Raw genomic sequence first — 13,770 nt, 5'->3', positions numbered from 1 at the left:
TAAAAGGCTCTTCGAGAAATGAGGAAAAAAAAAAATGAATTTTAGGCAGGGAAAGTTCAGTCATGTCTATAGTATATAATTCAATGTGTTGGTGGAAATATAATAAAGACTAGTATTTTTGAAAGAGTGCTTTATAAATTTTTTTATCTAAAATTATATAAAATGATAAGTTTTATTCTTGAGTAATATTTCTTTTAATTTATTTTAAAATTTTATATATATAGGTTATGCCTGGCATTCTTTGAACATATGTTAGAAAAACTAACAGTCCTCTAGCATGTCATTGTGGATTGCATCGGTCATCTCCATGCATCCTTGGTTGTGCTAACAATGAATCATCAATTGCATGACACTGTTCAACATAAATTCTTTCATTGGCATTTCTTGGCAGTCCGAGGTCCACAAAAAAGAACACTGTTTAGTATCATATATGTAACAAAATTCATAATAGAACATGTTTTGAAAAGTTTACGTAGCCATATCATAGCTTGATCACAGGGTCAAGCTTTTCGATTTATGGGCTATGACTCATCTGGAGTTGAACTAGATTTTGTTGTTAGCCAATTTGATGAGTTCAGGAGTACCTCCTCGGCTTTTTCTTTCGTAATATTGGGGTTTTTGGAAAGTCAAGAAATCAACAAAATCACTTACCCTTAGCGAGGTTAAAGGGTGCTTGCAAAGGGGAACACAACCTAAAATTGATTGGACAAGATGAGAGTACATGCTCTCATATAATAGTAGGTATATAAGAATGTATGGCTGAGCATTCCTTACGCTAGACTTATACCACCATATGCTGAAATGAATGTAGATGTATACCACTAAATGCATTACCAAACTTGCAGAAACTAGCAAGAATCATATTATGAGTAACATTGTTAGAAATGAAACCAATTTTTAGGAATTTTCCTGACAACATAACAACCTGATCAAGCAAATCCTTGCAGAGACCATTCAGAATTTCAGAATTGTATTGTAAGTGACTATGTCAGGAATATTTCCTATTGCAGTAAGGCCATCCAACAACTTAAAATCTTGATGAATCATCTTAGTGCTGCGAAGACCATTAATCCACGTATTATATGTAAAATAGTGCACCCATTTGAGGACATTGTGTTCATAATTTCGACAGCCTTTCTCATGTTGGTTGTCTTACATTATTCATGAATTTAAGTTTTTTAGGTAGCAACATCAGGAATCGTTGATATGCATGAGGAAATAGAGCCTATTTTCCATATGTACCCTTTTTTGCTTACAAATACCATTAATGAGCATGTTCTTAGTGAAAATATCTAAGACAAGTCCTTCTTTACAATGCCCACCAATCAATGAATTGCAGGTGAAATTGTTGGGGAAAATGTGCTTATTGTTTTCATTTCAATGAAGTGTGCATGGGCCTTCTACATGTTTCTTTTCTTGTAATGCTCATTGATGAAATCAGGGTAGACATAGACATCAAGAAAATGTAGTTTTTCTTCCATTTCAACCCATAGCTTGAAATATGGTCATATATCTCCTTTCTTAAAATGCCCATCAATTAGTTCAGGAGGCATGTATGTATTCAATTTCTTGGAAATACTTGTCATTAATATATTCCAAATATGAGTTAAAGGAGTAAGACCTTAATTCCTCAATACTTCAAGAATCCTGGTAGCTTCTACATGTTTACTTGCTTACAAAGATCATATATTAATGTAGTATAAATAATTATGTATGGATTGAAAAAACAAATTCTCACTAATTTATCAATGAATTCAACTACCTTGTTGAAAATGATTTATTTACAATTTGCAACAACATATTTTATTTTTTTTAAATATTGAAAATAAAATGTGTCATATTCATCATTATATCATCTATAACATAACAAAAATGTAACAATTTTTTCCTCAACCACCACACAGTGTCTAAAATGGCAATAATGTGGCAGTTTCTTCCAACAACTACCACACCATCTCTGGAGTGCCACAAAGTCTCTAAAATGGCAGTAATGTGGTATTTGTTTCCAACAATCTCCACACCATCTCCAATATGGAAGTAGAATTCCTGTAATAAAAAATAATTTTCAAGAAACTAAGATTGAAACTTTTATTTTTTAGCATTAATGTATCCTTTCCACTTTATATAAAGTGTGTGTGGATATATTAATAAACGAATTAAGGGAAGGACAATGACAAAATTGACATTGTCAACATCCATGAATGATAAAGTCCTTGATACATTCATGATTGATGATTGATGGAAACGGCCATTACATCATTGATGGGGATGTGTCATACATTGTGATAAAGTTAGAGTAATTCAAGTTGTGAAGAGCACGAGTTGTAAGGTTTCCTTGTGTTGTATTAACCCACTCAAAATATGAAATCGTTCTCTCACCTATCAGGACCCTTAAGCCTGAAGCCTTGAATCTAGAGAAGGGCTAAAACCAGATAATTAATAATTCCCAATTTTCTTACCGCCTGAACACTATTTTCATCCCACTAGAAGTGCAGATGGGCCTGAACACTATTTTCATCCCACTAGAAGTGCAGATTTCCATATGCAAGCCAACTGGGAAGAGCGTCCAGTATAGTTAGGGAAAAAGTGTGATCATTTCCATCCATAAACTATCCAAGGAATGAGGTTACCTCAAGGTCATATGTGGGAATATTGAAAGCCCCAATGTCCATAACTGGTTGATATAACATATATTGGAGGCTCCCTCCATACAGAATAGGAAAAGGCCACATAGTACCCTCAACATACCCATCTATGACAACAAATATTTCCCTAAAATCTCCATTGTCAATGCCATTGGTTAGGTGGTTGGCATTTACGTAATCATATGGGAATTTTGACCACCAATATTCATCGTATGTATAGGCTGGCACATAAATTTCAACAACAAACCTAGAGACAATTGATGGTACTTGCAATTTATGTGACTAAATATCAGATGTATTCTGCACCAGAAACCAATGCCCCCATTGGTAGCTGAGGGTTTTGAAATTGGGAGGATCAGACGTGCTGGTCCATAATATTTGGGATTCTAGGTAATACGGTTTTAATAAAATGGAAAGAGATGTTGACATGGAAAACACCCTCATGAATCTTAAGTGAATTATCCAACATTACAACCAAATTTTGGGACTTATTTAGTAATGTAGAATACCTGGTTACATTCTTGCTGACCTCCCATATAATAGAAGAAGTTTCAAACTAAACTGTTCTTGTTATGAAAATGAAATGTAAAGATAATATATTATTGTCAATTGAAATGTTTTTTATTTAAGCTTTTCATTATGGAAGGGAAACCTAAATATATGCTCTTCTAATTGAAATTAAGACCTGCTATTCAAATTTTATCACTGCACGACACTGTTTAAAGTCCTCTCCAGCCCTTCTCCAAGCCCTTGAGTTCGGTCGCTTTGACAGGAGAAAAACCACTTATTATCTCTGATTAATTCCATAATAACAGGAATATCAATAGAATAATGACTCTTCCTATTAGATAATTCTCAGGGCCTATTCATTCTCTGAAACTGTATCTTTCTGCATTTGTAGACATGCTTTGGTTCAACCGGTGGAGAATTCAAATAATTTGTAGTAATAATCCAGCTGTTAGGTTTGTCTTTACAACTGCAGGGATTGTATATGCAAACATGATTGTCTTCCACATACTCACATTCACTCTTTTCTAGATAGGTCATTTTAATTCCAATGGTCGTGCATGATTAGTACTAAATATGTATCTCTTCCACAAAAGATATATTAGTACTTAATATATACCTCTCTCGTTGTATATAATACTAGTTGGCTTGGTCGTGAGCAAGCAGAGGAGGGTGAGGCCCATCAATGTCACAGTATTCAAAGCCGAACCAGACATTGCTGGGCAGAAACGTTTTGAATTAAAACATATCAGAAGCAGGGGCAAGGAGGCCATTTTGATGTTTGGAGAGGACTTTAGCCCACCCGAGTCTCCAGTCATCAGCCCCAACACGCTTGAGGTAGAGATAGCAGATGCCTCTCTACATGCATGGACCTTCAACCTCAAACTTATTGATTGAACATCTGTCAAAGGGCTTGTACTGAACGTGAGTACCACCTTGTTTCTGGTGCCCTGATCTGCGATTGAACACAGGCTGGGGATGCTTCAGATGGGCTGCCACCACGTGGTTTCCCAGTGAATCACCAAACCTCACACCCACTTGGTCGGTTGTTTCTGCTGATGGAGCGCGTGTCGTTTTGATCTCTATTGCATTGGAGCAATTTCCTTGTAAATATCATGGAAATGTGAACAAGAAACAAACTCATTCAATTTCTAATTTAAATATGGATCTAATATACTTTTATTTAATATCTATTTTAAATACCAATCTAATATGAGTGGAGAGAATTTAAGTATTTTTATACATTATATTGGATTGTAGAATAAGTTTCTGGGTTCAACAAATATAAACAATATTACCCAAACTTATTCTTATTTGGATAGTTCTATAAATATTCTGATATTCTAGTTATATAAATCATATAATCAAATTTTTTAATTTAAATTTTCTGGCATAAAATTCATGCACATATTCTTATACATTTTCATATAATACACACTGCATTATAAGCAATACAATATAATACAAAAAAAAAAGTATTATTAAGATAAATTATAGCAAGTGGGTTCAAAATCCCTAAATAAATTATAGTAAGTGGATTCAAAATCCTACTGAATTCGAAAATATAACTGAAAATTTATAGCAAGTGAATTCAAATGATATATATATATATAACATAGAATGAACAATACACAAACCCTATGAAAAATATACAAACCCATATATAAAGAATGAACCATACACATTGGATAGCTCCATTGAAATATGGAACATGGACATTGTGATCATATAAATCAAGCTTTCTTATTTAAATTGTTTGAGTAAAATTCATGCGCATACTAGTATACATCTTCATAAAATATACAATATTCTAACTGCAACACAATACAGTACAATAAATGCAGAACAATACAGTACAATAAATGCAAAACAATACAGTATAATAAACAAGAAAAATAGTAGTGAATTGAGATAAACTATTGTACATGGATTCAAAATCCTACTGAATTCAGATGGTATGTATGAACAATACACAAACCCATTCGAACTTTTATACTGTCAGTAATATGTAGTTTCTTTTGGCTCTATAGTTTTCTTCAAATATATTAAGTTTTCCCTAAATCCCTCATTGGTTGAGCTACTATGTCAAGATCTAGGGGTTGATAAAAAGGTCAGAAGATGGTGAAATTCTACTACCACCAGGTCATCTCGGGTCGGGCATCCTGAAATCCAGTGGATAGCAGTGGGGTTAACCAATAAGTCTCGCAATTGATCTGGGTTATATTGAATTATCAGAATAGCATAGTAATGTGTAGTAGTACTTGACTAGTGCAAATGACAATATTAAACACAAATCTGTACTGGAGAAATAATTGCAGTAACATTTATTCCAGTGCAAGATAATTGAAGTTTTTGAGGCAATTGTTTGCTAATTAGTTAACTTTAGACAAATATGCTAACATTATGTCTATAGACAAGCAAAGCTATAGGTTCCTTTTTCCACTATTGATATATAATGTAAAGTCATAGTTAATTTCCTACCTTATATTTCCTTACTATTTTATATTTCAAATTTGATTGAAAATTCATTCAGACATTCCTTCTAACCTATAGCTAACTATTTATCAAGGTTAAAAATAATTCACAAACTTGATGATCTATTGAATTTTCAACTTGGACACTTATGGGCCATGGCTTTATGTAGCTGACATCTAGTGTTCACTATTAAGGTTAGTCATGTTTTGGACTACTAATGGAGTCATTCTCCCAAGTTATATTTTCAATAATGGGTGATGAGTGATTATAAAACGTATTTGTGATCAACCAGTAAGAAGCCAATCATGTTTTACCATAAGCCAATCAAGTTTTAGGGCTAACTATAAGATGTTTTGGTTTGATTAAGCACCAATAAGTCAACTAGGCTTTGGGGGTATGGATCAAAGTGACCATTGTAGGCAATTTCCAAGTCAGTTTCCTTGAAAGTAAAACATGATTGGTACCATTTGGAGCAAGTTGTCTTTGAAAATTTGTTTGAGTAAGTTGAACTTTGACCCATGGGCCATTGTAGTTGGGCATTGGGATGTGGCTATGTGGGTGATTCAAGGTTGGTGTTGGTTATAGCTTTCAATTTTTTTTTGAACAATTTTATAGCCATTGAATTTTATAACTTTCTCATACATGTATACCATATGTCCTTTTTAGCTATGGTTGGTTATTTTTTCTTGTGAATTATTCCTTCGTGTTTTTGTTCTTATTTATTAAGCTGTTTTGTAATGCGAAACAAGAAATTATTGCCAAAAAGTTGTTCTAAAAGGTTTGGCTAACTCACTATTTATTGAGAAGGTTGTGATTTGGCCGAGTCATCGGTGATATTTCCCAGAAATTGTTTTGACAGGGCTAAAACCATTTTGTAAAATGTTTTTTCTTTTGGGTAATTTTTTTTCTCAGCTTTTGATTTTTCCAGTGAGAATTATCTCAATGTGCCAATAGAGGGGAACCATGATGTCTAATAGGTGATAGAGATACTTTTTTGGATTAGGAAATGAATTAAAAACAAATCAAGTTCTGTTCATTTTTCAAGGTTCTCCGAGCTTTTGCTGACTTTTCTAATTGTTTCTGGGTTCTTCCCATGTCAATGATTCAAGACCCTAATGGAGTTATCCTTGAATATGAGTTCTACAATATTGTTGTTAATATATTCCTATTGATATCTTGGAAAAAGGTAGATGTTTACAAGATATAACGTTGTTGGAAAAACGTTTGTAGTGGCATTGCTTCAAGCCCATTTATTACCATGTTGTTTAGTATTATAGGATTCTTAAGCCAACTAGAAATTATAAAAAACTACTTGAAAATTCTACAATTTAGTTTATATATCAAGCGTTTTTTTAAAATATTTGTGAGGTTTATGGGCTTTTTGGTGCTTATTATTTCAATAATTAGAATGATCATACTATACCTGTACTATACAAAAATTTTGTTGAATTTCGTACTGCTGTGGAATTTCATTACTGCACAAGCCAATATGGTTGAAACTTGCTGCTATGAGCCTTAGATCAACTATTTTATTTCTTTTCAAAGTTAGATTTTTCAGTTTTGTATTATGATATAATTTAATGAGCTTTAGTGTCAAGGGATTATATACGATATTCAATCTAGAAAGAATCCTTGTCAGCACATTATATTGAACAATGTGTAATGAGACCTTTTTGGAGCATGTTACCACGTATAAGATCCTAAGTAATAGGGCAAGTCCCTTAGGGGCCCCATGTCTATTGAACATGTGACACACTAGGATGTGTGTCCTAAAAATTAATACTTGAGGAAACTTTAGCTGATATGTTAAGAACATTGTTTAGTAACATTAATACATTTACGACACAATTTATGAAGCTCTTCTATCATCAATAATCAATTTAACATGGGTCTTGTCCTAATGAAATAGAAATAGAGCAACTAGATGTGAGCTTCATGAGATTTAATGGTTTTGTAGTGATGTTCCTGAAAGTCAAATACCTACCTCCACCCAAGAAAAGTATACCAGTAAGTCATCCTAATGGCTACTCATACCTCTAGCGTTCTTATGAACTCCATGATTTCATGACATCTTACTAAAACAGGTTGGTATTGATGCAGGAGCATCTAGCTAAGGGCACCATGACCGGGTGTTGGTCTCAGCCAAGGTGGAAAGATTTATCAGTATTTGGTTTTCTTTATGTTTAATTGGTCAAAGCAGAGTGTAGAGACTTGTTTCTTTTAATTTCATTATTAGTTAGGGGGAACCTAGGAACAATATAGTTAATTAGGGTCATTACCGACATTGTCTGTCTTTTATTGATTAATTCATCTTACAACTGTTTCCTTCATTTCAAAAAAAAAACATCTATATCAATTGTAAATCTTACAGCACAAGAAGACCCGAATAAGTTAACAATTATGTAACTGAAAAAAGGCAATTGAAGTGTAACTATGCATAGTTCAGGTAACTGTGGGCAAACAATACAAAAACCAAATGTAAATCATTCTGAAAAGGTTCGATTGGAGAGGACAGTAATATAATACAACAGAAAACGATTATCAAAACCCTGAATCTGAATCCATCTGTAACAAGCAATCCTTTCATTTCATTTTTTTTTCTATTAAATACTGAGTGTGACAAATTAAACAACGAGATGCATTCCTGTATTTTTCTAGCAATCTTTTCCTAACAGGCAGAGACAAAGTTGTCAATATTCGAACGACGAGAACAAAAAGCACATTATAACAAGGAACAAGGCAACGAAACCCAGCAAGCAACACCAATTCCAGAACCACGGCGCAAGCAACCACGAAAGCAGAAAGCAAACAGGACGCAAATTCAGTAGAATTCCTCCACGACAGAGGTAGCCATTTGTAACCAATTCTTTTCATTTCCATTACATATAAATTAATGTTGGCACATTGAAATAAATAACAGTCCTCAAAAGTATAAGACCAGCAGCCAGAAACTGGAATGACCTCCTCGACAGACAGTGACAAACAACAAAGCTAGGGTTCGAAACCCTGTAAAACTACAGTATTGCCGAGAAGAACAAGGAAATTAATTACAAGATATAGCTGAGGCCATTGGATTCGAAACAATAGTCAGAGGATCCAACCCGCTCGTTTTACTAACCTATTGGCAAACCACACCGACAAGCAGAGAGGAAAGACTACAAATGGAGAATCTATAGCAGAGAACGACCCTACCCGTTTCACTGACAGAATCCGAGCCACGACTCAATCCGGAACCAAACCCCAACCTGCAACAAAAACAACAGAGACAAGTTAGTGAACGCATACCAGAAATGAGAGTGCGGATCAATAACAAAAAGTAGAGGCAAGAGTGTTAATTGCACTTACCCGAAGGATAGTTAGCACCAGCATCACAAGCTCGAACCTGGGTCACGAACACAAAAGGGAGCCCTGCTCACAAGGAGCAACCACCCTTAGCACCACTGAAAAATTGAGCAGATAACTATAGCAAGGAGGAGAGGACACACCTCACTGAAGTCTGTTGAAACCAAGCCCAGGGTCCGTTGTTTACGCGACCTGGAAACCAAGGAAGTCAACAACAAATTAATCCGGAATTCAACCACAGTGAACCACATAAAGAAAATTAAAAATAACAGAGACAACAACGCCCACAGAGTAGAGCGTTAACCGGGCAGAGGAAACCATAACTAGAAGCAGACAAGTGCCATTATGGAGCAAGATATCGTTGCATGCAAACCCTCATCGCAGGCTCAACCCTCACTGTATTTTCTTTGCAGAGTGAAAAACAAGAAATGGTCGAATGACAAAAACCAAGGGTTTTGGTAACTTCAACGAGCAGGAAAATAGTAACCAAGGCGGGTACAGCTAATCCATCACCATTAAAGACTAACATAAATGCCACAAACAAATATCTAGAATAATATTCTGCTTAGAACTTAATCATATGTGTAATGATCCTGAATTATTTGTTAATCACAACGTTGAGGTATTATCATTAATAACTTTAAACCAAAGTACGGGCTGGTCCCATCATAGTGGTATCAGAGTAGGATTTAGAGTTTTTCCTGAGAAATGGAAGTTGGAAGATGAGGACATGGAAGAGATGCTCAGAGAGCAGTAGATGAAGGATTGCGGGAGGAAATTAGGATCCTTACTGCCCGTTTGGAGGCAGTTGAAGCAGGAAGGAGAAGGAATCCAGAGGTAGGAGATGACAGCAATGAAAAATATGTAGTAACAACAGATGGATCGGATGAAGAAGGTTCGAAAATGAGATTGTTGAGGTCAATCCTATTGGCGAGTAGCAAGCCTAAACTAGAAATTCCAAATTATGACAACAGCTTGTCCATAGAAGTTCTGTTGGACTGGATCAATGAGCTGGACAAATATTTTGAGTGTGAAGAGGTCAGTGAAGATCAGAGAGTTAAGTTCACTGCAACAAAGTTTAAGTCACACGCAGACCTATGGTGGGATAGTGTCCAAGCAGAGAGAAGAAGGATGAACAAGTTGCCGATAAAGAAATGATCAAGGAGGGTGGCCAAGTTGAAAGGCAGATTTCTGCCCAAAGATTACTAGATTGCACTGCATCGGCAAGTTCAGAATTTGAAACAGAAAGGGATGACAGTAAGAGAGTACACTGAAGAATTCTACCGGCTAAATTTAAGAGCTGGTTATACAGAGGAGACCCCGGAGAAAATAGCAAGGTATGTAAATGGTTTGAGATTAGAAATATTAGATGAAATCATCATTCTTTCCCCGAAAAATATAGAAGAAGAATACCAAAGTGCTATGAGAGTAGAGGAGAAGATCACAAGAAAACAAAATGCTAGGAGAGGACAGGGAACCGGTAGAGGAAGAGGACAGTCTTATGGTAGAGGGCGAACTACCAGCAATAGTGAAGAAGGCAGCAGTTCCAAAACTTCTGGGACAACAGAAAAAGGTGACAGCACTAGAGGTGGTAAGCCATATTAGCGAGGAAGAGGAAATGGTCGAGGCAGAGGAGCTAACTACCAATGCTACAGGTGTCAAAAGTGGGGGCACAAATATTTTGAGTGTCCTGAAACGGAACAAGTTGGACAAAGAGGTGCGTATGTCACACAACCAAAGGAAGCAAAGGCACCTCCCCAGGAAGCAGAAAATGTGCTGGAAATAGGGGAAGCCTTAGTTTTGAACAAAGTGTTGCTGAAACCAGCCAAAGAAACAGCTGAACAAACTCAAAGAAAAGCATTATTCCAGACAGTTTGTAAATCGCACGCAAATGTTGCAAGATGATTATCGACAGTGGGAGCACGGATAATCTAGTTACCATGGAGATGGTATAGAAGTTGGGGTTGAATCGGCTGAAGCACCCCACTCCTTATAAGGTATCATGGCTAGAGAAAGGCCATCAACTGTTGGTGGATGAATAGTGCAAACTTGAGTTCCACATTGGAAAATATAAGGATAAGGTTATTTGTGATATAATATTGATGGATGTATGTCATATACTGCTAGGAAGGCCATGGCAGTATGACAGGAAGGTAATACATGACGGGAAGACAAACTGCTATAAGTTTATCAAAGATGGGTTCAAGCACACACTTGTGCCCATCAAGGAGGAGGAGACAACAGAAACAAGTGGGATGAGAGTGTTATTAATGGGTGGAAAACAATTTTTGAAGCAGATTGAAGACAGTGAAGTAAGTTATGCTATTGTAAGAAGAGCAAAGACAGTGTTGTTACACATAGAAGTGTCAGATTTGCCTGATGAAATTCAGGAAATGCTGCAGGAATTCAACGATATAGTAGTAGACGACTTACCAGATAAATTTACTCCCAGGAGAAGTATAAGTCATCATATTGACTTTATACTTGGAGCAAGTCTACCGAATAAGGCAACGTATCGGATGAGCCCCAAAGACAATGAAGAAATCAGAAAACAAGTGCAGGAATTGCTAGATAAAGGGCTGATAAGGGAAAGTTTGAGCCCCTGCATAGTTCCAACAGTTCTCGCTCCCAAGAAAGGAGGAGAATGGCGAATGTGCACGGATTCAAGGGCCATCAACAAAATCACCATCAGGTACAGATTTCCACTGCCACGGATGGACGACATGATGGACTGCCTGAGCGGGGCAACATACTTCTTGAAAATTGACTTAAAGAGCGGGTATCATCATATTCGAATCAGGGAAGGGGATGAGTGGAAAATAGCCTTCAAGACCAATGAAGGACTGTATGAGTGGCTGGTAATGCCATTCGGACTGAGTAATGCACCCAGTACCTTTATGCGACTGATGAATGAAATGTTGAAGGAATTCATTGGAAAGTTTGTAATCTTGTACCTGGATGATATATTAATTTTTAGCAAGACGAGGGAGGAACACTTTCGACATGTTCAAAGTGTGCTGGAAAAATTGCAGCAGAATAAGCTGCTGATAAATCTGAAAAAAATGCACTTTTCTACAAAAAGAATTGGTTTATCTGGGTTACGTGATTGCAGAAAACGAGTTGAAGATGGACCCAGAGAAGATTGCAGAAATTGTCAACTGGCCATCCCTAAAAAGTCTGTTTGAGGTACGTAGTTTTCATGGGCTTGCAAGCTTTTACTGTAAATTTATAAGAAATTTCAGTGAAATTTGCACATGTATGTTGGACACTATAAAGAAGGCAAGTCAACCTTTTCGTTGGACCGAGGCAACAGAAAGGAGTTTTCAGCTACTGAAGAGGAAGATCACAGAAAGGTCGATCCTGAGATTTCCAGATTTTAAAAAGCTTTTTCAAGTTCACTATGATGCAAGTGGTATAACCATTGGAGCTATACTTAGCCAAGAAGACAAACCTGTTGCGTTTTTCAGCAAGAAATTGAATGAAAGCAGGCGGAAGTATTCATCTTACCACAAGGAATTCTATGCTATCATCTAAGCACTGAAGCATTGGAGACACTATTTGGGGGGGAATGAGTTTGTTTTATTCTCGGATAATTCTACACTGCAATATGTGATGGAACAGCACAAGCTGAATCACAAGCATGCTAAATGGGTTGAATATTTGTAGAGTTTCACCTTTGTGTTGAAACACATTAGCGGGCAGGCCAACAAGGTGGCGGATGTGTTGAGCAGAAAAGCCTTGCTTCTACAGGAGAGTACGATACAAGTGTTAGGCTTTGAGCATTTGAAAGACTTGTATCAGACCGACACGAATTTCAAAGAGGCTTATGAAGCCTGTCAAAATCCTTTGCTGAGAAACAATAGTCCATGGTTGGACTATAACTTGCAGGAGAAGCTATTGTTTAAAGGGGGACAGTTATGCATTCGTTACTGTTCAATGAGAGAGAATATCATTCGGGAGAAGCACAATGGAGCTCTAACCAGACATTTCGGCATAGACAATACATTAGAGCAGCTTAGCCATTTTTATTTTTGGCCAAGAATGCGAAGGGATGTGTAGATATTTGTGACCAGATGTAAAGTGTGTCAGTTGGTGAAAGGACATAGTCAGAATACGAGACTCTACATGCCATTGTCCATTCCGAGTAGACCGTGGGACTCAGTCAGCTTGGACTTCGTCTTGGGTCTACCAAGGACGCAGTGGGGTTATGATTCGGTGATGGTAGTAGTAGACTGGTTTTCAAAGATGGGACATTTCATCCCTTGCAGAAAAACCAGTGATGCCACTCACGTGGCCCACTTGTTCTTTACAGAGATCGTTAGGCTACACGGTCTACCTAAGTCCATTCTCTCTGACAGGGACATGAAGTTTACATGGCACTTCTGGCGCACCTTGTGGAAGAAAATGGACATGCAGTTAAGTTTCAGCTCTGCTTATCACCCGCAAACTGACGAGAAAATAGAGGTGGTAAACAAGAGCTTGGGGAACCTGCTACGAAGTTTGATTGGTGAAAATTAACGAATGTGGGATCAAGTACTTGCCTAGGCGGAGTTCGCTTACGACGACTCGCCCAACCGCAACACGGGTTACAGTTATTTTCAGATCTTATATGGCATGCATCCTCGCGGAGTGCATGAATTACGAGATCTAGGACAACAGGAAAGGCAGAGTGCTGATGGGGAAGATTTCACCAAAGCGATGAATAGTATCCACGAGCAGGTGAAAATAATTTTGCAGGATAACAGTAAAAAATATAAGCAGCAAGTAGATTTGAAATGGAGAGAGGTGCAGTTTAATGTGG

General features: G+C 36.8%; 1 protein-coding gene and 1 pseudogene across 2 annotated transcripts in view; one reads left to right on the top strand and one right to left on the bottom strand.

Annotated features, from left to right (window-relative positions):
- The window catches only part of LOC149142188 (phospholipase D beta 2-like), a 39,482-nt gene that overhangs the window by 3,020 nt on the left and 22,692 nt on the right, over positions 1 to 13,770 (top strand). The window lies entirely within an intron of this gene.
- On the bottom strand, positions 3,792 to 8,507 carry LOC149142189 (embryo-specific protein ATS3A-like; annotated as a pseudogene).

The sequence above is a fragment of the Pinus tabuliformis genome, chromosome X (assembly GCF_031772625.1).
Source record: "Pinus tabuliformis cultivar Carrire ecotype Pingquan chromosome X, CPIR1, whole genome shotgun sequence".
NCBI classification, from domain to species: domain Eukaryota; kingdom Viridiplantae; phylum Streptophyta; class Pinopsida; order Pinales; family Pinaceae; genus Pinus; species Pinus tabuliformis.
The sequence above is the reverse complement of the archived record's forward strand: the minus strand, read 5'-3'. Positions and strand labels throughout refer to the sequence as shown.